The sequence below is a fragment of the Ambystoma mexicanum genome, chromosome 5q, assembly GCF_040938575.1.
Source record: "Ambystoma mexicanum isolate Mex_15411 chromosome 5q, UKY_AmexF1_1, whole genome shotgun sequence".
Classification (NCBI taxonomy): domain Eukaryota; kingdom Metazoa; phylum Chordata; class Amphibia; order Caudata; family Ambystomatidae; genus Ambystoma; species Ambystoma mexicanum.
The window spans coordinates 772,560,119-772,582,908 of NC_090933.1; positions in this window are offsets into that span (position 1 = coordinate 772,560,119).

The following is a 22,790-nucleotide window of genomic DNA, read 5'->3' on the forward strand; positions in this document are numbered from 1 at the left end:
TACAAAGGGACAGATTTAAGAAAAATGACTCATGCATGGGGAATACCAGTGAACAGGGAGTAAGTGGGGATACTATAGCTCCTTCCCTGGGCAAGCAAAACAATGACCAAACACAGACAGAAAAAGGAAATACTCAAAAGGAGGGTACAAGTCAATCACCTGAAGAATTCTTTGAGCCACATATTTTTGAAGAGGCTGAAAGGACTGGTATCACATTAAATGATCACAAATAAACAGAATTAAAAAATGACAAATTGCTGAATGATGTTGTTACACATGTTCAGTTGGAAGGTTGTAATGTGGTCTCTGATGTTACCCAGATGGATGGGCGAACAGTGGCCACACTCCAAAAAACCTCTGATCATGGAGAAATGAATAAAGTCTCACGCGCAGAAATGGGTAAAAAGGAGGGAAAAATGTCTTTCCATTTACCAATGTGTTTAGCCAAAAGTGAAAAAGACCTGAGAAAGGTGAGCCCTGAAATCAGTAAGAATTCACATTTCCTATGTGTATTAGAGGAAGTTGAGGGCAGATATTATGCACCCATCACTGTAGAAGAAAAATGCCACAACTTTGCTATGATTGACACTGGCGCACAGGCCACAATTATGTCCAAGGAGCTGGTAAAGAGTATCAATGAAGGGAGACCCCCACAGAGTCAGATCACAGTGAAGGAAAATCAAGGCCCAGTGCATAACTTTAATGGGGAGGAGGTGCCCATCATAGGTGTAACTGAGGTGGACATAAAAATTGGAAAGCACAGAATGAAACAAGAGGTATGATCACATCTATTTGTGAAATTCCATTTCTGATGGGGACAGATTGCCTGAAAAGATTGTCTCCTCTAATAGATGGGGTGAATGGAGTGCTGTGGTCCTTAACCAAAAAACCATTGAGGCCTAAGAAACTAAAATCACAAAACAGCAATATAAATGAAAGTCACACCGTTGCCAAAACAAATGATGCTGTGGAGGTATATCTCCAGAATAGCTGCATACCTAGTGTCACTGTTATATTAATGTGTCAAGACAAAATGCAGAGCGACAATGAAAAACTACCTGTACAAATATACTTGGACCCAAGGAAAAATTGGCAGACTGCCATAGATGAGCACACATTACGTTTTTATTTAAAAGAGAAAACATGCAAACAGAATATTGCTCCTAAAACAGATTCAGAAAAACACATTACCACTCTGGCAGAAATACACATGGAAGATGAGCAACCATGGGTTCATGTTGGTATAAATGACTATTTTAAAACAATAAAAGCCACTTTAGCGCTTGAACATGAAAGGAGTTTCATTAATGAGAAATTGTTGCAAAAAATAATGGAGAGGGAAGAAATCCCGAGATTTAGGATTAAAAACCAATATGTTTCTGGGTTGGACAGTCCAGACTTTGAAAACTGAATTGCAGGCAGATGCATGCTTAAAATTAGCATTGGGCAGAAAACAATTTACCATAATGTATGGATAGTGAGTGGAGCACAAAATGAATTTTACATGGGCAATGACATCATGCACAGAATGTGTATGGTGTTAGATTTCCTTGATCAAAAAATATGGTCACGCCTAGGTGGTCCGGCACCTGAATTTGAAGACAAAAGAAGGGCTTATCATTGTGCACAACTGGTTCCTTATGCAATCGAATTACAAATGAGGAAAGATACTATTATTCCTGCATTTACAAAACAGTTTGCAATAACACTGAAATGCAAAAATGGACAGCAGATGAAAGGCTCTGATGCATTTGTATGCCTGAATGAATCCATAAAACAGCAAGACCTGGATTATGAATACATTCCATTGGTAGATATTGGTGAAAGATCTGTAAAAAGTATGGTAAATAATAAAGGTTGTCAGTATATTCATTTAGAGGAAAACTCCCCATTAGGAATGCCATACAAAAATCACATTATACGGCAGATTTAAATAACATGGTGATTGGAAATATTCCTGAAAAGTATGTAGATGCCAAGGGTGAGTTGCCAGAACACCTGGACTCTCAGCCCAAAGGAATATTTAAAATTCATTCTGTGTATCCTTATGATTCAAATGAGACAGTGTGCTGCCATCAAGAGGATTGCATAATATTTAATTTAAATGAAAAAAAAAAACGAAATATTTTTACCAAGCATGTTTTATTTTTGGCAAAAGGGTGAAGTTAGTATTGTGCTATGTACTTAATTTGTTTATTTTCTATTTGATTTAGAAAATTAACATTATTTGGTCGGAGGTTCCGGATCAGAGCCCACGGGAGACGATGGAGTCCTGGAGCCCACGTGGACGGATTCCGGGAAAGCCCCAAAGAGGGGTGAAGACCAAGGCTGCAAAGCGATCAGCATTGAAGATGATACCGATGATATGGTTAATGATGATGATATTTGGAGGGATCTTCAAGAATTCAGAAGCACAGGTTGTCATTGAACCAGGACCAGCATCTGGTATCGCGGTGGAAGAGGCACCAGGATTCATCATGAGTGATAGAAGGATGATTTTCCAAAATATATACATACCATTGAATCCTGAGATTTTGATTGAAAAACACTTGAACAATACCGGAATTAAGATTGAACAGACTAAAGAGTGGCTGGAAATAAGAAAAGAGGACACTAAGCAGTCAATAAGAGATATATTAATGCAATTGGAAAAAACATTTGTGAATTCAGCAGACATTAAGAAGAAGAGAGGAAAGAGAGGTGCGGTGATGCTCACGATATCATTGGTAATGTCTATAGTTGGAGCCATAATAGGTACCACAATATCAACAGCCAATTCTATTTCGGTAGGAACACTGAGTACTAAAGCGCAACAACTGAGTATTGACCTAGAAATAATACAAAAAACATTAGATGGAATTAGAGGGGGACTGGATGAACAAGTAAGATTCATAAATGAAACTGCAATCATTCTAAATGAACAAGCGGATGTAATGCAACGGGCGACTAAAATAATACTTAAGCATGATAGAACTTTAAATGAAATATTGAACATAATGAGTCCTGTTGATAGACTATTAACGAATTATATGAGAGAAGTTCAAACTGCAGTTTCACAATTGATTCAAGGACATATCCCCTTGTATTTTTTTTCGCAGGATATTATTCGTCAAATTATAGAAAGATTGACCAGGAGGGAAATTGATATAATACAGGTATAAATTGCATTCGAAATGGGTAATGCAATGCCGTTATATGTGGACTTGGAAAGACTAGAGATCGGATTTTTGCTATGCATCCCATATGTAGCCCCTGAACTTATTTACCAAACAAAGCGGGTACACAACGTGGGATTTTGGCAAGAGGACAAATTTATTAAGATTAAGACTCCAGAAGTGGTGGCATTTCAGTCATGGGAACCTGAAGTTTATTTAATACCAAACCTGGAAACATGTGTAAAATTTAAAGAACAAAATTATATGTGTCCAGGTAAACCGTTTGTTCCTGATGCCATAGATGCTATTTGTGGTTTGAAATCTGACCCAAGTATATCAGAGGGATGTGAAGTGATTATTAGCAATATGGGGAGTGAAGAAATGGCACAGGCTAAGATGGTCAGAGGTAAATGGTTGGTCAGCACCTGTTTAAAGAACATGACGGTAGTACATTTAAACCATGGAACATACGTGGTTAAACAGGTGAAATATAATATTTTTTATTTACAGGTTCCAAAGGATACAATTGTGTCAATTGGGGGGTTAACATTGTTTCATGTAACAAATGATGTTTGGGAAAGCCAAGTGGAAAATATCGATTTTTTCCAAAGGGATACTTTTCCAATAGATCCGGATGTGGAATATTTATTGAATCACAAAGAAAGACATGTTATAAAAAAGAATTTGAAAAAAAAAACAATATTACAATTAGTAATCTGGGGATAATAGAAGTGGAAAGATGTAATTGGGGAACCTGGGGGGAACGCTCAATAGTGGGTTTGGCTGTCCTGGTGATAATCATGGGTGGATGGTTGATTGTGCTATCAGTAAAAATGAAAATGTTACTGATTTTACTAGCTACGTCAGGAAGAGAAAGATATCCCAATACACATGCATTTTAAAAGAAAAAAAGAACAAGTTGTTTTTAGGAATTGGCTTGGATTGTAGCCAAGTTCTAAAAACAAAAGGAGGGTATATGTAAGGATATTTGGCGTGTTACAGCACAGAGTACAGCACTACTGCACAGGTAGCAATTTTTTTTTTGATGCAGCACCACCACATGGGTGTGGTGCATTGCTATATGTGTTGCCAGATTAACATGGGCATATAAGTAAAGACAGGCTATTCAGTCAAAAACAATTTTAACATATAAGATGCAAATCTATTTTTACAGTTAAAAGCACACGTGCACATTCAAAAATGCACACTATTTTTCACCTGAAATGCCTATGGTGCAAGAGACACATTTGAAAATTAATAACTAACATTATTAATAAGTAACCTGACTAATAAAACTGCATTTAACATAACCCACTAATAAAAATGTGTCTCCACTGCAGAATTAAGCCTACTCTGAAAGTGAACTTTTAAACGCACATTCATTTTTTTCTTTTTCTCTGCTGCTCTGTCCACATAACTACAGGAAGCAAAAGAACTCGAAGGAACAGGAAATCAGTTGGTTACAAATAATTACTGTAGAAATGAGCCATTGTGTAGTGAGGGAGGAGATGGCATGATTGATTTCTGATTGGAGCAGCGTCATAGCAAGTATCATGCTAGAGGCAGTGATGAGAGTTTTGGGGGGAGCTTGAAGAGAGGGGGAGGACAGTCATGATTTGGCAGAGCTGGGAGAAGGACCTGTTTCCTGGCTGAAGCATTCCTGCTGCAAAAGCTGAGAATTCCAGGCAATAACCCCGGTTTGAGAACGAAAGATGCTTGTTTTCACTGGGGTTAATCTTCAAGGGAGCCACATTCAGAAAGAGAACAGCTGAAGAAAACTCATGCTGAACAGATAAAGTAATTACAGAAGTGTGGGGGCTGAGTGTGTACGCGAATATTCAGTCACTGTAGGAAAGGAGATTCCTGTGCTTTAATCACATGTTTAATGTTGCAAATTGAGTTCTTGTCTCCGCCACTCTCTTTTCAGTGTATCACAGACAATGCTGTTACTGTGCTATTTTATTTATTTCTGTAAAGAGTGAGATCGTGTTTAAATGCAACTTTTATAATACACAAAAATATTTGAAAGCAGACGGGTGGTGTGTTTTATATTTACCAATACACTGCTGATGATGTGGGGAGATGTTTAGACAGTGCAATTGTCATTTTCAAGGTAGCTAAACGTCAAATTTGCTGCAGCAGTGTGCACAATGTAATTCAGTATGAGCAATTATAACTAACTGTGTGTGTTGTAGTTTGTCGGAGGTCTATGAGTCGGCAAAAAGGGAGGCCCGGGACATAGTTCACTACCGTATATAAGATAGTGAAAATACCACATGATAGCTCGCTGCCGTAGATAAGACAGAGAGAAATTGCCCATGGTGGCACACTAAAAATGAAAATGTGGTGTTCCTGAAATGCAAGCCTGAGGTCTCTCTAGTAATTACACGAAAAATCTAAGCAAAAATAAGGGGTTCTGGATATTGGGGCCACAAATAAAACAAGGGAATTATGCTCACCAAAATACCACCAACCACGCATACCAACCACGCATACCAAATACGCATGTCTGTGTGCTGAAATAATGCATGTCCACTGTATTATTGTTGTACATGGCCCAATCTGAATACAAGGAGTGATTGTTGCTAAGTTATTTTTCGGCGGTAAGAAAATACCGTCAGGCCCCAAATCTCCACAAAATACCCTACAAAACCCAATGTTAATCTGTCCCAAAATTTTTTGGAGACAAGGCTTTCTTCATGCCGCACAAAGCTCCTGAAGAATACTAGGTGTGATTTCCATGTCCCTTCACATTCCATCAACAGGTGCCTAAGTGTTTGCTTTGCTGGGTTAATGCAGACTGTACATAACTGTTTTGTGTTTTCTTTTGCCTTTCCAGCACTTCTCCACAATGTACCAGGTTTAGTCTTATTCTTAAGAAATTATTGCGTAACAAGCTGTCCGGAGATTTCATGAAGTAGCTTGAAAGGCAACCTAGTTTTTTCTCCCCTGCAGAAAGGGGTTTGTGGAAGAAGACATTCTCATTTTCTCAATTGTTTCTATCCAATCAATGGATTCAAGCTTATTCTTGATTTTCAAAGGATTGGAGATGAAAGTGTCGAGGTCGATTTTGGAAAGGGACTCTCTCAACTTGCCCTCCAATGATGACAAGATTGCCGATTTAGAGTTTAACATATGACATCTAATGTCACCATAGAGTTTAACCTTTTTTCCAATAATAATCTCCCGATACAAGGAGATTAATCTCCACTTTGCCTTGTAACCCAGTGACTTTAATCCAAGTTCAAATCCAAGACTCCAACTGGGTGTGCAGGCAGGGAGCCCTAGTACCTTCTTCCATAGCCGACCTTCCAATACACCCCAATTAATGAACCAGAGCTGCGGTCTGGCCTCCAATCAATATAGAATTACTGGACCTATTTTTACCAGATAATATCTGACCAACGGAGAGATAGACAATTAACAGAATGTATGATTCAGTTTAAGCATTTGTGCTGCACCCTGCACTATCTTGGCTGCAACCTCAGCCTCAACTTTAAAAAGGAGCGGGATGTTATATTCCAAGTATTTGACATCTCTACCCTTTGAATCTTTTGGCCATCTAAATCCCAATTCTAATATTTAGCTTTTGTAAGGGGATGTTTGAAAACCATGATGTTTGATTTAGCGGGGTTTATAGAGAGCTTGTTAGTTCCCGCATACTCACTCAGCTTAGTTAACAAACGCTGGAGCCCAATTGGTGTTCAATCTGGCAACACAATGTCATCTGCATAGTCCAGCCAAGAGATCTTCCTTCCATTCAACACAGGGCTGGCCAGTGCAGACGATTCCAGAGAAATACCCATGTCTGCCAGGCAAGCCAACTTAAGCACTTTTGGGGCCCGGGGCACGGACACCCTTGGGGCCCCCTCCACCGATCAAAGGGATTGAGAGGTCCGAATATCTGGTTGCATGCCCCTCTCGTCGCGATCACCACCCATACATAGATGATATGCTGGCTCGCATTGATCACAATGAGCATGGCTACTCCCTTTCAGTCCCTTTATCCTATTCATTCTTGCTGTAATAAGAATGATAAACAAGTAGCATTTCAAGGGCAACATTAGCAGTCCACGACAAGGGTACTTGTTTTCTAGTATAGGTACGGCCTCTTTTCATCAATAGCAGCCATGAGGAAAGTACCCCGGCCATAGTATAAATGCCGGACAGAGATCGTATGAAAAAGGTGCATATAACCCAGAATAGACAGAGGACCCAAATTTTCTGGTTCAAGAAAGCAAAAGTGCACAAGCATGGACACACGAGACTGCTTGGAAGTACAGAGAAAGCTACATATACCATTGAATAGATAGTGGGCGATGATTGGAAGCTCCAGGAATGGGCCCATATCCAGAAAGGCTGAGATTAGAAAAGGGACATGGCTTTCAAGTAGTGTTTCCATTAGAGAGCAAAGCAAGGCAAGTGGTTGTGGTGTGTAATATACAAATGCTCACTATTATTATAGACTAAGCAAGACAGCAGATCTTGTCCCGAGAGGATAGCTCAGTGGCAACGTGCTCACCTTGTAAGCAAGACGACATGAAGCAACACAGCTTTGATCCCCGGGTCCGCGCTTAGAAACCTCTGGGTATTTAAGCATGTTATAAATATGCAACTAAGACGACAACAAAAAATTCTGTAACAGCACCTCTATGCTCCCGGGCTGTGTGACCGCTTAAACAAAAATGCAAATAAATAAATAAAGACTGTAGCCAGTGGAAACATGAGTGAGCCTTTTTTGAAGATCATACCCTGAGAATGAAATCTCTCTGGGGTGACACTTTTAAAGGTTTTAGGGAGTAGTAATTTTGACAGGTTGAGCAATACGAGATTAAGTAAGATTGGGATCACACATGGGTTAAGAAGTGATGCTGGGATTTGCACCCATTCTGCAATTTCTGCACTTTACAACTTTATTTTGCAGTTATTTTCCAGTTCTAATCATAAAAATACGAGTCCAAGTTTATAAAACTGACTTGGAACGCACACAAATCACAAGTACGAGCATACTAACTGATGTGATCTTAAATGATTGTATCTGGTATTCTCTTTTGTATTGGTATTTTAAAGCTCTTTAAATATGCCCAAAACAAAGGCTTGTGAAATTGTTATTTTTAAACGTGCAGATAAACCTTTGCATTGTAGAAAAAAGCAAACTGTTTTGTGTCAAATGAGCAAACCTTAAAATATGCTTGCCAGTGGCCTCCAATATCTGGTCTACTTTCTTCTGTCTAGAACCCCTTCCAATTAAATGGCATATATAGAAAAAACATAAAAAGAAAGACCAGGTAATGTGTTAAACAATGCCACCAGCATGTGAGAAGGTAAACCTTTCCACAGAACACAGCGTAGTATGGTCAGTGATATACTATGATTTGTCCAGGATCACTGTATCGTCTGCTGGCAAAGCCAGAATATGAGAAGGAACACCTTGGTTGCACGGTCCGGAATTTGATTAGCTAATCGCATCACCAGCCTAACAATTTATGCTCATCATAAGTGGTGGCTGCCTTGCTTTTACAACCACCCATCTGAAGAAACCAATTTCTAGACCGTCACCTTCCTAATGCTATGTTTGTTTTTATAGAAACCGGTACATTGCTGATAATAGCAGCTAATGTGTTACAAAACAAAGTACATATACATTCCGGTTATCAACCTCAGACATAGGAATGTCTGAATTTGCTTGCTGGGACTTGGGTTTGTAATCTTGCTTATGAACACAGATCTCTGCAATGAGTGTTTAACACACTGAGCTATATTCTGAACCATCCCAGCAATCGAATATATCAATATGCATTTCAATTTAAGCTATTGCACCTGATCACCATGATCCCCACAGAAAGGTCAGAATGCTACAAGAGTTGTGCAGCAGTGAATGCACAAACTATGTATACCACAGTGAACACAGAAGCATTACAGGATGAATTAATCAGAGCAGAATGTAACTGTCAACAACAGACAGGCAATAGGTTTGGCCTCAGCAGCATGCCATAAAATATCCTGATGTGTGCCCTTTATGATTGGTGAACAATGGAAACTAACTTCTTTAGATCAGGCAGCCTTGAGGGGCCCCCCTTCAAGCTGGGGGCCTGGGGCAAGTGCCCCTTTTGCCCTCCCATAAAGATGTCACTGCTGCCAGGAAGAGGTTGAAGAAAAGGGGGCCCCTAAACACCCTTGTCTTACCCCCCTTTCTACCTCAATGATTTCCGAGAGGTGCCTAAGCGGACTCTTAGTTTGGTCTCTCTTTGTAGCTCCATCAACATTGCAAGTAAGTGTTTCAGGTAAACCTCAGTGCCTCAATTTGCTCCAAAGCAGAGCCCTATCTACCTGATTGAAGGCTTTTGATAGGTCAACCCACGCTCCATACAGGGGCAGCAAGCTATTTCCTTCTGCCTGCTCACTTACTAAATTGAGAATCAGGCCATTTAATGCTGTTGACATCTGATAGGTGCTCCACCCATCCTCTTTCAGACACTAGGTTGCACAGAGAACTGCCAGTTCCACTCTCAAATTGACTAATTGAAGCCCAGAAGTTCTTTGTATTCCCTTCTCTAAGCAGTTCCAGCACCTGCTCCCCGTCGTTTTGCATTCAGGAAGCTTTTTGAAGAAATGACCACGATTTATATTTGTATTTTTCTGTGCTGACTTCTGCTTTATAAACCCGGTGAGAGCCATGCCGACTTGATTTCCCTGTAGGGCCCTTCTATGCTCTCTCTTCCTTCTGTGTGTCTCCTCGTCGAATACGCGGGTGTGCTTTTGTTTGATTATCCCTAGTGGCTTGTTAGGGGCTAAGGTAGCCCAAAGGAACTTGGTGAATTTTTGCAGATGGCATTCCGTCTCCGACATAATTCTTGGGGTCTTTTTCAGCTGTGTATTTAGATTTGCACCTTCGTGCTTGTATTTTACCAACCTAATTTTCCCTTTTACACCATTCAACAGCTGTTTATTTACACTTATGGGAAGGACGGAAAGGTCAGGCAAGGATAGTTCCAATCTAGTGTGATCGCTCATCCCATCATGCTTCACTGTCATGATAGAGGGCAACGTATGTAGATACTGGGAAACAAAGATGTAATCCAGGGTTGACGAGGAGTCACCTCTATGCCACGTTGTGGAGGCCCCTGGACTCCCCTCTATACTACCATTAACCATCTTTAGATCCCAGTGATCCATAAAATCAAGACACATCGACCCATTTTTTGACTTTTTTATGGTAGACTGGTATGTTGGGACCCCTTTTTGACGCTAGAATAGAATGATATTTCTACTCACCAAATCTAGTTTAACTATTTCCAGCAATGAACCTAGAATTTCGAGGAAGGGGGTTAGTTTTGAGCAGGTGGGGTTCCAGTAGATATTAATCATCACCCATATTGAAGCCATACCATCCCGAATCAGGTGGGCTATACGGGCCTGAATGCCAAGAGCATTTTCGCACATGGGAACTATGTTTTTAAAAGTTTGATATTTTAGAGCTATCAGGAGACCCCCCCTCACCCCAACGGTCTACCTTTTGCTTTTTATAGTGCTGGTAAACACAGCACAGTAAACCCTTCTGTATTCAGGGGGATTACTAACCATGTTTCCTGCAATAGAACTATGTCTCCTAAATCAAACAGATAGTCCTGCATGCCTCTTGCCTTGATGGTACTGGAACCCTGCGTGTTCCAACTAACTATATTAAGTCCTTTTCTTCTAAAGCTGCTGGGTACCTACACCCAGCTTCTGCTGAACTTGGGAAAGAATCTCCAGCAGGAGGGTTAATGCATTTACCTGTAAATTCTGCTCATCCCTTAAGCTTTTCCCCTCTTCTTTCTTAGGTTCCTGAGAATCTCTCCCCCCTGCAGTATTTTTCATATTTAATTCTGTGCTACTACAGCATTCTTCAGAGTTACCCCTAGACTCATGATTGAAACCTCCAGACCATAGGACTCCAGTGTTCTCGATTCAGTCAAAATAGCATTCTTTGCATTAGATGAAATAAAAACTACTTCCACAAGAAAAGGGTCTTGGGCCAAGGGAAATGTTAAACTTTCAATATCATCTGAGGAAAAATAAAACACATTTTTCACTTTCTTGACTATTCCCAAAATCACAGAGCAACTTAGTGATTTATGTTTTTTGGTTTTGGTAAAAAGTCTTAGCAACACACTGGGGATAGCACAGTAATTTTGCTCTTTTATTATAGGTAGTGTGATTGTTTGGGTTTTTGCCTGAGGTACAATACCATGGCTTTCTTGACTAGATTGAGCAATGAGTGACACAGATTTCCCATGGCCATTGTGCAGGCAGTTTGTTTTTAATTACTTGGATTGGTCATGGTCCAGACCTTTGTCAGCCGTTAAAGATGTCTGTTCTACTGTACATTCTGTAATGTTCTTTTTTCTGGTTGCTAGAAAGACCGGAGCCAGCTTTGTGTTGATTTTACTATGTGCAGATGATAGGTCATTGGACATGACATCCTTTTGCAGCAAAGAGGAGTTTTTTTGTAGGAAAATAGGCGCCCATCTTACATTACTCATGGAACTGCCCTTATGACAGATTGCGGCTAGAGGCTTGGCGCTCTGGTGATTTTCTTCAGTTTTTGATCCTCTCGTGTTATTCTCATCTAAAACACCCTCTAAATTACTGCATTGCCTGTGTCTCAAATCAGTTTGAAGGCCAATGCTTATATTCATAATTTTGACAGTCTCTTCTGCCCTAGAGCACAGAGTGATTTTGGACTCTTTTATGCCATTTTTGGCTTTTCTCTGGATTCTTCTTTCTTTAAGCTCTCCACTTTTTTCCAGTTGGTCAGTACGGCTTGAGAGCCATCCACTAGGGATCCTATATAATTTTTTAGGTTAAGAGCTGGAAATTCCTGCTGATGGAAATCTGTGTCTATTCCGGTGGTAGTAGAGGTTTTTTGGCTTTTCATTTTTTTCCCATTCTTCCTTGGTTTGCGTTGCACCACTTTTGATCTTTTCCTTCCTGCGTGACACTTTCTCATGTTACTTCTACCTCTTGACCTCTGGCAATATGCGGGTTGCCAATCGGGTTCGGTATCTGTCCGCTTTTCTGTTGCCTTCGCAGATTGTGTTTGTAATATCCCCACTGTGGTTTCCAATTCCCGATCTGCTACATACGCCAGTCTCCGGAATTCCTCCAATACTGATTCTGAGAGGGGCGTGTCGTCAAAAGGTTGGTCTTGAATAATATCCTCCTTTTCTTCCGTTGCCTGTAAGGCAGAGTTTTCTTTCAGGCGTTGGATTATCTCTCCCAAGAGTCTATGGTTTTCCTCTTCTGTTTTTCTTTTGTTACCTAACATGGATTGTATTGAGGAAATATCCAGACCCTGATTAACCACTTCTAATCTCAAATCTCTGAGTGGTACGGTCATATTAGCATTGATAGTCGAGGCCAGCCCCACCAGAGTAGATTCACAAGACGCCACCTCATTTGTCATTTCCAGAAGTATGCACGCCTTTGATTGAACTTCTGATTTCAACAATTCAAAAACCGAAACCAAAGAGTTCAAAACAAAATGTAAAGCCTTCAAGGTGTCTATATTCGGTTTGTTTTTTCATGTGGGCGAGTCTGTCTAGGTGATATCTTCCTGCACTTTTGAGTTATGCACTGGTTCTTTCTGGGAACAAATAGCTATATGGGGTGATTTCTAGATTTGGTACATCCACATCATTCCCCGTACTTACAGAGGATGGATACATTTCTGCACTCGAAGATGGAGTTTGCAAGATTTGTGGCATGGCCTAAGGGATTGCGGAATCTCCTTCCGCATTGCTATGGATTTGATGTCTTTTCCTACCAAAATGGTCCTCAATCTTTTGTTGGATCTTTGTAGTTGATATTGTATACTCCAGACCCCATTGCCATTGATGCATAACAGTGGTCTGGAGGTTCCGCTCAGTTCCCCTGGCTATCAGGGTTACAGACTCTAGCTCAGCATGTATTTGTGCCTGCGGTGTTTCCCGTATTGGAGCGGCCATCTGAACAGTGGTGGCACCTGCTCTTTGAAAGTCTAACAAATAAGAGCCGTCTCCTTCCACATCCCTTTCTTTGTCCAGAGACAGCATACTGCGCAATTTCATAGCAATTGCCAGATATTATCCACTAGTAAGGCTGTAAGGTGCCGTCAAACAGTCTCTGACAGACCACGCCCCCCCTTAATCAAAATGAGCTCAACCGCAGAAGCCACACAATACACTGAAGGTGCAGTTATAAAATCTCGAAAATAATAAGTAGTTTATGGGTTCAACCTCCTGAATGATCGGTAAGGGTGTAGAGCAGGTCCTGAAATACCTCCAGATGAAACTCGAAACAGAAGAATAACAATGTATCCACAACCCGAGGAGCAGAATAGATATTACTGTAACTGATGTGTATGTGTATTTCGAATGTGGCGGCTCTGCAGAGTTTTCTCAGCTTCACGTTGCTAATTCAGGACTAGCGAGATCAAAGAAGAGACCTCTGACAGTCTCCCGCTGCTCCCCAGATGTTAGTATGAATAAGTGAAGCAAAGCTCCTTACCGTTCCTTCCTTGCGTACCTTCGGCGGTGTCCCAATAGCTTGGAAAGCTGGATGGTGCTGTTAATAGAGCCCCTGCTCCACGCACCTCCAGCACAACAGCAAAACAGCGCCACACAATGTGTCCTCCCTTTCCTCCTACCGGGCTTCTCCTGCAACAATTTTCAAGTTCAGTGTAGCTGTCTTTAAAAGGTGAGGCGTATGGTCTAAAATGTTACTGGGGTCTTTTAAGGTAGGCCAGGGGGCAGAACCACTACAGATATCTGTTAGGCTTTTTCTTGTACAGAAAAGAAATAGACTTCTAGGTGTTTTACCGCAGTTCAAGACAGCATTGAGAGGGGTCAAGTCAGGCTTCCTAATGGGTCGCGTTGTCAGACAATGGCCTTCAAGTGATCGAGTCACAGAAGGGGTCGAGATGATTGCTTCTAATGCGTCGAGTTGGTGTTTGAGATGAGCTAGTCGATGGCTTCCACTGAGTCATGTTGGCACTCGAGATTGGCGAGACGATTGCTTCCAGCCAGTTAAGGTGACATAGGGCCTCATTACACGGTAGGCGGTAAGGGTTTACCGGTACCGGTATTTTACCGGTACCGGGAAACCCTTACCGCCTTACTACGAGGTCCCTTTGCGGGTTGGGGAATTTAACGCCTGCTTTTTGCAGGCGTTAAAAACCAACACGCAAAGGGACCAGTGGAGCTAATTACGGTACTGCAATTTGCGGTACCGTAATTAGCGCCTTCCCCATTCCCATAGAGCCCTATGGGGCAAAAATGGGAATGGGGAAGGGCAATGGTGGAAGGGGGAATTACCGCCCTGCCAACCTTGGAATAGGGCGGTAATTCCCCTTTCCACCAAGGCGGTACCGGTAAATTACCGGCATGAACCATGGCGCTAATAGCGCCATGGTTTACTGCCTACCGTGTAATGAGGCCCATAGACAGATTGAAGAGCTGTTTACATTGGTTTGAAGTGCAGAGAGTGACAGCGTCAGCTCCATGGGTTCTGCGGAAGCTCAAAATGATTCAAGCAGGATGGAGCCGGTTTGAAGAGTGGATCAAGGCTTTTCCTTTGTTTCCATGTTGCTAGTGTGGTGGCTCAGATTTTCTAGGAATAAGGGGAGCCCTTTCTCTGTCCTTCCCAGCCAGGAAAGTTGCCAGAGAGCACCTGTAGGGGCTGTTGACTCCAAGGAGCAGTGTTGGTTCCAGTATTTAGTTAGGAGATATATTGTCCACATAGAAGTTCACCCAAATGGTCCTCTGGGATGGATGAGGTAAGGGTATTAAATGAGTGGTGCACCCTCTTATATAGTCAATATGTCACAGCAGATTGGTTCATTTCAAACTTTCCATAAGGGTCACTTCCTGGCTGCTGCAATCAGAGTCTTTTCCTGGTGATGTTAGCCCCAGAATGCTTTGTTGACAGGAATCGGGGAGAGGAATCAGGAAGTGTGAGAGCCATGAGAGACTCCAAGATGGCGGTACCCTTTTCTGGACGACTGCAACTACTATCCTGGGGTACTCTAACTCTGTCCTCTCTGACTTCTACAAAGAGCCTCTAGTATGCCACCCTGGTGTGACTTCCCTCTTGGTGGTGGGGCCTGACCCTTGAAGCGTGGCACCTTCCCTGCCACCTGGGTGCAGATCTTGTTCTCCTGGCAGGTGACAAGTGTTACCAAAGAGAACAAAGGTTTTGCTGGGGATGAACCATAATGGTCGGTTTTGGGTGAAACTCAGTCCCAGACAGTAAATACACAGAAGACCCTGACCAAATGAATCCCTGGATCCAATCTGACAATACCATGAGTACAAAGGATCTTGGCCCATATACTTGTAGATTTCCAAACTCGACATGACCTAGGTTTATTTGCTAATTTTCCATCAGTTGCTTGAAGAAAACAATTATATAATTTGTATCAGGGCTGCCTATGGTTAGAAATAGTCTTTGGCTGTTGGAACTTTGGGTTCCATTGGGCTGTTTGCAGGAATTAACATATTACTCTGTAACTGCCATGGTGCCAAACTACAAGGCAGTTGCAGAGGGATGTCACAAGACAGGCTCAGCAGAGTTACATGTTTGCACTATACGTTTCAGAAGGTAGCATTGTGAAAGGGAGTCTATTAAGTAGAGCTCACTTTCAGAAGCAGAATTAACAGCATCATTTTGTGTTACAAAAATAAAAAAAGCTCTGCCTTCACATTTGTCATTCTGTCACAATAGAAATTATGAAGCCACTGGTTCCATTCCCACAGGTGTACTAAACTAAGGGGCAGTTTAGTCTTACAGTCCAACTGCAGGGTCCCCCTACCTTTCATGTGTCCCAACCTGTGGCATAAAGGAAATCCAGGGCTGCACATTTGAGATATGAGTGAAAAAAGAGTCTGTTTAATCTGGGCCTCTTGAGGTCTGCTGATTCTTCTAGCAAACGGTCTTTTCATGTCCTCTAAGACCAGCATATGCCTTCCTCTCAGACTTCAGAGTTCTTCGATGAAGGTCTCTCTATGGCCATACTGCCACTAGTTCTTTGGACAGTACCTTACTATCCACTTTCATGAGCTGGACTCCTCGCGATCTGGTACAAACCTTCGGAAGGCCAAGTCTCATAATCCATATTGCTCTGACCAGGTCACTTCCTAAACCTGGGGCAGGTTTCTTCCCCTGGAGGCAGAGTTCGGGAAGGCAACGTCTTGTTTAACAAGGTTACCACTTTTGCCATGTGTGGCCTCGCTGCTCCTGCAGGAAGCAGCATTACATGCGCTAAATTGTTCTGTGTCTACTCTGGACTGAACTCCAAATGTCTCTGCTGCTGCCTCCACTTTTGGCTCAACCTCGCTTGGGCTTTTCAAGCTCCTTCTATATATCTTATAAGGTTTCTTCTGGTGTCTTAACCCTGTGGTTTGGTACTGCTCTTGAAACGTGTGGTTTCTGGGTTGGGATTGGTTTCACCAACCAGTATCTAAATTTCCTTAATTGAACCTATTTGCAGTGTGGAATTATGTTTTCTTGCTCACCTGTTTTTGTACAGAGCCTTTATAGGTGTCCTGTGTTGTTGCTGCCATTTTGGAATTCTTCCTGCAAGATTTTTGTCTGTTTGAGGCATTCCACATCTTGAGGAAAGTGCCCATCTACACCTCATTGCATTCCTTTCCAACCAATGTACTTGCGGTTGCTCCACTCTCTTGTTTAATTTATTTATTTATTTGTTTATTTATTGAGTATTTTTAAGGTGCACTGTGCAGCAAAAAGTGTTTCTAGTCTAGGTGCCACAAGGCAATGGCGGAATGGGGGACCAAGGGATATAAACAACAGTAACCCTCCTACTAGGCCTTGTGACATTCTGATCGTGCAAGTGCAGAAAACAAGAAGAGCAGGGGGTGAGAGGAATGGGAGGGGGAGGTCGGGCATAATGCAGGGAGAAAAGATGCAGGGGCAGGGGGTGGGAAAGGGCCCAGACCAGGGGCCAGGCACGGACTCAGGGCATCGGTGGGGCAAGTGCCAGGGGGGTGACAGTGTTAGGGAGTGTGGTGTGGATGACACTCGGAGGGGAGGGGGAATCACGGCCAACCAGGAAGGTCAGGGACACGACCCAGGAGGGAAGTGCTGGTAGGCGGGTGCTGGTTAAAGGCTGGTCAGCGAGGGCCTGGTGCCCTGTATGACTCATGAGTAAACCAGGCCACCAGTCAAGTGCAGGGGGGAAAATTAAAAAAGGAGGGGGAGAGGGAAGGAGGTAGAGAAGAGAAGGGTCTTGAGAAGCTTCCAGAACTTAATGATGTCTGGCTCAAGTGTAAGAAGAGCGGGGAGGCAATTCCAGAGGGAGTCACCTGCATTCCTCTGTTTGGGAATTTTGTTCAGCCTGTTCCTTGAATTTTACGGGTGCATCAACTAATGGCTGTATCCGTCTGAAGGGGCGGGTTAGCAGACTTCCCAGCAAGGCCTCTCTCTGAGCGGCATGCAGCAGAGTCTTTTGTTCATAAACTCCAGATGTTATGGTCCTCACATAAGGAGATGTTACGAGCTTTAAAGAGAGGTTTTTAGTGCTTCCTAATAAGGAGATGATGGAGAGTTTACCCAGCCCTGCTGGTATCTTTCTGGATGTCTTTGATGGTAGGTAATTAAAGATCCTTGGGGTTATAATGCCATGCCTTGGCAGGGTGGCGAGCCTGCAGTATTCCATTCCTACCACATATGAGAAGCACATTGGGTAGTGGCCGGATAAGCCCAGTCTCTAGCGTCTCACCCTCCTCATATAAAATATAGGGAGTTCATCCGGCTCTCCACAGTTTGTACAAGAAGAATTTAACACACCTGAGCACAGTTATAGGGAAGGGGTTATAGAGAGGAAGGGGTCACTATAGAGTAGCAGACATTGCTTCTAGAGGGCAAAGGGTATTGTGGGCATTGCATCCTGTAAGCATTCACCAAACAATGCCAGCAAGTCACGAAAGTGATGTTATTTTTTTTAAAGTGGTTTTGCATGTGTATGTGTGTGTTTGTGTGATTGTACGTGAGCCCATGGTAGAGGGCCAGGTGAATAATTGTGTGTACATGCATGTGGGTAGTGGGGGAATAAGAGTGAGTATTAATGTGTGTGAATGGATGGGAGGTTAGAGGAATCACTGGGTTCGCCATGATTGGAGGAGCCAGTGCAGGGCCGGGGCATGTACGGAGAGAGAGCAGTGCACTACACTATTTCTTTGAACTGATATGGCATTATGTACAAAGCCAAAGTGTGTGTAATACATCGGATCACTGCCTTACCATCCTTGGCATGTTTTCCTAATGTGGTGTCAGTGGCATTATGATGAGGGTTCTTATGTGGGCATACTGACATTGATGCAGCAAGTATGGGCACTTTTTTTACAGTGGCATTATTAGCAAAGCCACCATGATGAGTGTTGTGACCTAGGCATACTGCTCCAGACAGTATGGACTTATTTTCTTAGAGTGACATGACATTTTATTGCTGGGATAATGGACAGTTTTTAATTGGGCATACCGAACCACACTGGCACAGCATGTATGAACATGTTTTCTTACAGTGGCAAGGCATTTTTACTGGCATTATGGGCAAAGCCAAACTGAGTGTTCTAATGTGGCAATAGTGTTCTAATGCGCATGGAAAACATGGACATGTTTTCTTAAAGTGATATGGCATTATTACTGGCATTATGAGCAAAGCCAAACTGGGTGTTCTTATATTGGGATACTGTCTTGGGCACAGCCAGCATGGTTATGCTTTCTTGATGTTGCATGTCATTATTAGTGGCATGGAGAGCAAAGCCAAAATGAGTGTTCAGAATGGGGATACTGGCACATATGGGCACAGCCAGCATGAAAATGTCTTCTTACTCTTGAAGATTACTAGCATGTATGACTGGTCTATATTGCACCATCAAAATATGCTGGAAAATGTTGGTGACCTGTTGTCTACTAGATTTTTTCTGGTGTTACCCTCCAAACCGACTGTTGAATGCATGGATTTTTCACTAAAAATGTGCTGATTATTTTTTAAAGTCCCCCCCCCCCCCCCGGTGTCCCACGGAGCCCACTTTGGTGGCTTGAAGCTCCCTCGCTCTGCTTGGTCGTTTGCACACATTTTTGGAAATGTTTACGCTCCACCTCCCCAATGTAAAAATTCACCAGCAGTCACTGCATGCCAACGGCACTTCAGCAGTCACTCACGCCCCCACCCACACCAAATGCTGCCTCTGCCACTGTATGTTATCCTTGGCAGAAGGACTCTGGCCCTCCTGCTATGAAACTGATGAACGGGACCCCAGTCTGGTATTAAGCAATAGTCTGTTTTTTAATGACGTTTTTATCAAGGCTTTTTATAGTAATTATAAAATTATTCAAATCTGGAAATAAAACAGCAATTTCTCTAAAGCAAACAGCTGTTTATATCATGTATATACGTTTTAGCAGTCTTGGTGGATTTGAATACATCTGAAAATAAAGAAAAGATATATATGTGTTACTGGTCCATACGTGTCAGACATTATTCAGTGAATTTTTGTTTGGAATAGGCTGCAATTAGCATTTTATGTCATGCCGGAGATGGAAAAGTAAAATACATCCTTGGGAAGCCGTACCACTAGTATGGTTGCTTTTTATAGAGCGTACCTTTAGTTAAAAGGCTGAAGAAATGCTTCCTGGACTCTTTTGCTTTCTCCTGAGCCAAATATAGAAGCGGTTCAGGCCGGACATTAAAGCACTGCCAGTTTCCCAAGTCTCGGGTAGACACACGCACAGCATCCGTGGCTCTGCAGGTCGTTAAGGTGCACTTTTCTTTAATCAGTGGCAGAGTCTTCCATTTACATGATTCAACATTTCCAATTGAAAGAGCCCGCAAAGCACCAGTTACCTTGCAAATAAGGGCTAGTTAAAGTTAGGAACACAAAGCACCCATTTAAAGATTTGTTTATATCCATGATGTCTACTAGCCTGACATGCAGAACAAGTTGCTTTAAGTCACTAATCAAATGTTGTCAACATCATGAATAACAACGAGCTGGAAGTTTGTTACACAGAATCTGCAGATCTATCATTGTTTATTGCACAACTTATTTTATTGCATGTCTTAAATCACTGAAAGTACACTGGGGTTAACTAGCTTTTTCAGGTTAGCATTATCTTGCACTCTGGGACTTATATTTCACCATTCAGGATGTGAAAATTGAAGCCACAAGCATATCTGTTGGCTTAACATGTTGCTATAAGGATTTACATGTTGTCATGTGGCTTTATTATGCAAATCGTGTTTTTGAAAGTAAGCTCTATAAGACATTATAACTGTAGACCTTAAAATACAACAATTTGAGTCAAGGTTTGTGATCCTGGCCACCATCGCTCAACACCCATACACGCCCCTCTGGGCCCCCCACCTGATCTTGCAGGGGACGGCTATCGCTGCTGCCTTCCACAGACTTATGTTAACAGTGTGAAGACATAGAACACAGATGCTCTCTAATTGGGGATGGTGGGGAGGGTGTGTGTGTGTGTGTGTGTGTTGTGCGCGCGCGCGCACATACGCACTTCCAATATTCAATGTTCCCTTTCTCGCTTGTCCTCCCGAGAGGTGATTAGGTGCTTAACTGGAACCTTTAAATCCCCTTCAAGTATTCCAGGAACTTTTCAATTTTTCTGGCTTTGTGGCCTTGGAGACTGGTGGCTGAAAAATGTCCACAGTACACAGTGGTTTTGGCTCCAGATTAGGGGCATTTTCCGCTGTATTCCTCCTATATTTAGGGGCTTACATTTATGCGCCTTATCGTCTCCGTTGTCTGATTAGATTTGGTGCTTGTACAATGGTTGTTTGTATTTATTTGTTGGTCTTTTGATTTATTTTCGGCCTACATCAAGGTCATTGGAACTGTGTTAAGATAAAATGTTGGCTAGGACGTGGAAAACTAAAATGAAACTCAACCTCGTAAAAGTGACTCAATAGTACGTAACAGAGTTACAAGAAAAGTGGCCAAGTTGTGAACATCAGAATGTTTGCCACTAGATGGCAGGCCGTACCTAGAAGTCAAATGACATTGTATTTCGATCCCCATTTTTCATGCATGCTTTGACGTTATTACATGGAACTGTAAGATACAAATTATAATAATTATGCATAATTGTTCTTTTGTAACACGCTTAATACCGGAGACTAGTTTGTAAGCAAGAGCGCAGGTTTCCAACTTGTGTCGTTATACTTTGTCTTCCTTCTAAGACAAAAGTGTTGCCCCTGAGCTATCCTCCCCATCAGGTCTTTTGAAAAACAGACACACTCAGCTATCTACTGGAAAAATATGGGGTCAATATTTCTAACACGGCTTGAATTTGTTTATTGACTATAATCGCGCAGTTCTCTTGTGTGGTAGAGGGAGGATATCGCTTTGCTTGTGATCGAAAAAAGTTGCACTGATAAACGGGGGAGAAGAAAGGCGAGTAATAAATAGGAAAGGTGGGTGGGGAACAGGTTAGAAGGAAGGACACAAGAGAGGTATAGAAGGCTGGATAATGGTAAGACTTGCAAGGTATTCCTAAACCCTCAACTTCCTGGACAGTCTTTCCTTTAAAAAGCCACACTCAGCCCTCAGGCTCTGCAGTCCCAGAATTAATATTCTTTGTTGTTTTGCAGTGTAGGTTAAAGGTAGGTATTGGCTAATAAGCCGCCAAATCTGTTCAGATTGTCTCGGGTGCCCCATGCATCCAACTACGTTAAAGGGACTCAGTGTCGTTGTGGCGTAACATAAGAATCATGTTTAAAAGCCTTGCATAGGGCTTTATGCATCTTTCTCACCTCACGCCACATTTTTATTTATTTGTATGATGGAGGGGAAGAACACAGCTTGCGTTTCCTCTGCCTCCCTTCTTCTCAGACATACAAGTGCTCCAGCATTTTCACAGGCTTGCCTCCTCACGACGGCCCAATGCTGGGGGTTCCCTATTCGATCTGCAGGCTTTATGCGCCAGTAAAAAGCAGGCAGACCCCATAGGGATCCATTGTAAATGATGTCTGCCATGCGCACACGCTTGCATGCCGCTTTTTTGCCCTGCACTTATGCACTCCGACATGCAAATGAACTGAATTCATCAGCAGGGAAGCATCTATGTGTATGTCTACATGTACCGGGTTCCCGCTGTCGAATTACACAGTTCAGTAAAATGAGCCCATAGTGTTCTAATGTTGCTATTTTCACAGACTTCCTTGTAATGCAGCCAAGTTCAGTTAATACCATACACATTAGAATAAACCCATTTTTCTACACCACAAATGTGATGATTACCTGACAGGACTGACATGCATCCATCCCATTGCAAAGCATTCTCCCTCTACACCATCTGTCACTGCTTTCTCTGTGGCATCTTGCCTATGCACCTATCTTGATACTGCCCCTCTTCCTTCCAGAGGGTGCACAATAATCCCAATCTCAGGCAAAAGGAGGTGCTCTGAGAGGGAGTACACAAAAGTATTCACCTAACATAAGGTGTCGATAGGTGAAAGAAAAGGGGAAGATACAACTGTTGATAACTTTCTCTCTCTCTATCTATCTCTCTCTCTCTCCCTCCCTGCCTCTCTTGCTCTGTCTCTCCTTCTCTCTCTTTAACTCCTTCTCTCTC